Below are 3,616 nucleotides of genomic sequence, written 5' to 3'. Positions count from 1 at the left end.
TCCTGGAACTCACTCTGTAGACCAGGCTGGCCTCGAACTCAGAAATCCACCTGCCTCTGCCTCCCGAGTGCTGGGATTAAAGGCGTGTGCCACCACTCCCGGCAAAGCCCAGGCTTTAATTGAAAATACTTTGAGACACAGTTGGGGAGCAGGAGACCTGGGACAGCTACTTCGAGGACAGCCCTTCTTGGCTGTGGAGTGCATGTCATGATCATGTAAGGTCTCACTGTGCTGTTGGTTCGTTCATAGGACTCCAGTTAGGGCTGTACCCTGCAGGACATGTGACAGGCCTCCACAGTATTACCTCATTTAGGTGTCTTTGCCTTAGTCCATTATGTAGAATCCCCAGGTGTGATGGTTTGTGTGTGTTCAGCCCAGGGAGTGACACTACTAAAAGGTGTGACCCTGTTTGAGTAGGTGTGGCCTTGTTGGAGTGGGTGTTGACTTTTGAGTAGGCGTGGCCTTGCTGGAGTAGGAATGACACTAGGTATGGGCTTTAAGACCCTCATCCAACTGCCGGAAGTCAGTATTCTCTGAGCAGCCTTCAGATGAAGATGTAGAACTCTCAGCTCCTCCTGCACCATGCCTGCCTGGACACTGCCGTGCTCTCACCTTGATGATAATGGACTGAACCTCTGAACCTGTAAACCAGCCCCAGTTAAATGTTGTCCTTTATAAGACTTGCCTTGGTCATAGAGTCTATTCACAACAGTAAACCCTAAGACACCAGGGACACAGAACTAAAGGGAGATGACAGATAGCTAAGTGGATAGACAGACAGACAGGGTCTTAGTTTCATTTATATCACTGTGATTAAAAACACTCAAAAGCAACTTAGGGGAGAAAGAGGGTTTGTTTTTGGTTGTTGTTGTTGTTGTTGTTGTTTGTAACACGGTCTTACTATGTAGCTCTGGCNGGCCTGGAACTCACTCTGTAGACCAGGTTGACCCTCCAACTCAGAGATCCACTCGCTTCTGCCTTCTGAATGCTAGGATTAAAGGTATGTGCCACCAACCCACCTATTTTATTTGTGAGATTTATTTGTGTGTGTGTGTGGGGGGGGTACCCCACTTGTGTGTGGGTGTCCACAGAGCTCATAAGAAGGCATCAGATTCTCTCCGCCTGGAGTTACAAGTTGTTGTGAGCCACCCAGTGTGGATGCTGGGGACAAAACTCAGGTCCTGAGGAAGAGCGGCACATGCTCTTAATTGCTTAGCCATCTCTGTAACTCATCAGAGTCCCAGATTATAGTCCACCATAGCAGGGATGTCATACCGCAGGAACTCGAGAAAACTAATCAGAGCCACCAGTCAGGCACAGAGAACAGACGCATGTCTTCCCACGCCAAGCTTAAGCTTCTGCTCTCTGTCATCTGAGCCCGCCCAGGGACGCTGCCACCCACTCAGAGTGGGCTCTTCCTCTTCAGTCAGTTATCCTAGATTAAAAAAAAAAAGAAAAAGAAAGGAAGGAAAAAAGGAAGGAAGGAAGGAAGGAAGGAAGGAAGGAAGGAAGGAAGGAAGGAGAGAAAAGAAAAGAAAAAAAAAAAACTCACGCCAGGCATGGTGGCGCACGCCTTTATTCCCAGCACTCGGGAGGCAGAGGCAGGNGGATTTCTGAGTTNGAGGCCAGCCTGGTCTACAGAGTGAGTTCCAGGACAGCCAGGGCTACACAGAGAAACCCTGTCTCGAAAACAAAACAAAACAAAACAAAAAACAAAAAACAAAAAAGAAGAAAAAGAAGGAGGAGGAGGAGGAGGAGGAGGAGGAGGAAGGAAGGAAGGAAGGAAGGAAGGAAGGAAGGAAATGCAGGGAACGGGGAAGAGGAAAAAGCGTGAGACAGACAACACCTTTATCAGGACCCTGTTCCCGCCCAAACCGTTAACAGCATTCTTCTGGTAGTCAAGGCAAAGCCCTCTTGGGTCACACCTTGGAAATGCCCCGCCTCTCCACAAGGTGGCACTGGGGACCAGGTTTCCCACATGAGACCAGCCTGGGCAGGCTTCAGCAGCTGGCTTGCAGTAGTGAGAAGTGGGCAGACCCAGCAAAAACCCAGCAGCCCTGGTTGCTTTATACCCAGGCAGCCAGAACCAAAGCCTTTTCCCGATTGCCCATGGCCTCTGCCTCCAGCCCAGCCCAAACTCTCCGGAGTGTCCTTCCTGAATGCCCACTAAACTCCCGCCAGATTACCCCTGGTTTTAAATTCTTCTGTTTCCCCACCTTCCCCTACCATATCATCCCACCCATGTCCTCCTGCACCCTCCTCCCAGAATCCCAAGCTCCCCTTTTTCAAGCACCAGTATTGAGACATGGCTGACATACCATCAACTTCAGCCTCTAAGAGTAACCAGTGCATCGTGTTTAGAGTAGCAAAGAATCACACACCCCTCCCCACTACCGAGTTCCTGGATACTCTCGGGATTCTCTTGCTTGTTTGGCTTGGTGGTGGTGGTGGTGGTGTTTTGGAGGATTGTGTTTGTTTGTTTGTTTGTTTGTTGTGTGTACTGGTTAATTTTGTGTCAACTTGACACAGCTGGAGTTATCACAGAGAAAGGAGCTTTAGTTGGGGAAATGCCCCCCATGAGATCCAGCTGTGGGGCATTTCCTCAATTAGTGATCAAGGGGGAGGTCCCCTTGTGGGTGGGACCATCTCTGGGCTGGTAGTCTTGGGTTCTATAAGAAAGCAGGCTGAGCAAGCCAGGGGAAGCAAGCCAGTAAGTAACATCCCTCCATGGCCTCTGCATCAGCTCCTGTTTCCTGATCTGCTTCAGTTCCAGTCCTGCATCCTTGGTGATCAACAGCAGTATGGAAATGTAAGCTGAATAAACCCTTTCCTCACCAACTTGCTTCTTGGTCGTGATGTTTGTACAGGAATAGAAACCCTGACTAAGACATTGTGACAAGGTTTTATTAGGAGCCCCAGGCTAATCTGGAACTCCCTGAACTTGTTGTGGTAAGCCTCTTTCCTCAGACGCCTGAGTTCTAGTGCTATAGATGTGAGCCACCACACAGAGCCAGTTCCAGGATGTTTTTATCATCCCAAAAAGAATCCCAGACTGCTGCAGGATACTTAATCACACTGTGAACCCCAAGATTGTGTTATTTACTGGAAAAAAACAAAAAACCTGTTTTCTAGTTGTGGTGTGGCTCAGCCATAGTATACACTTTTAATTCAAGATCTTTCTGCTTGAATATTGTAAACAGGATTAAAGTCAAACATAGGCCAAGAGGCAGAGCAAGCAACCAGCTGACAGGAAGAGAATGCAAAACAAAAACAAACAAACAAAACAAAAAACCAAAAAACAAAATGAAAACATGAAGTAAGGGGAAGTCAGGAGAACATAGAGAGCGAGGTACAGGAGTCAAAGGGAAGGACATTCAATTTGAAACTGGTTTTTTTGTGGGGGGGTTATTTTGTTTTGTTTTGAGATGGTGAAAAGGAGAACTCCCTTTTTTGGGACATAGGCTTTGTAGCAAGGTCAACTGTGGGTTTTCTGTGTCTCTCTGAGCTAACAGGTTTTCACCCAAGCATCTGGCTTCGGAGTCTTTATTGACAAAATGGAACCTGTGAGATCTTATGAGAAACAACAGACCCACTAGAGGTCATCCCCTGCTGTCCT

Source organism: Mus pahari, chromosome 21 (genome assembly GCF_900095145.1).
Source record: "Mus pahari chromosome 21, PAHARI_EIJ_v1.1, whole genome shotgun sequence".
Classification (NCBI taxonomy): domain Eukaryota; kingdom Metazoa; phylum Chordata; class Mammalia; order Rodentia; family Muridae; genus Mus; species Mus pahari.
The sequence above is the reverse complement of the archived record's forward strand: the minus strand, read 5'-3'. Positions refer to the sequence as shown.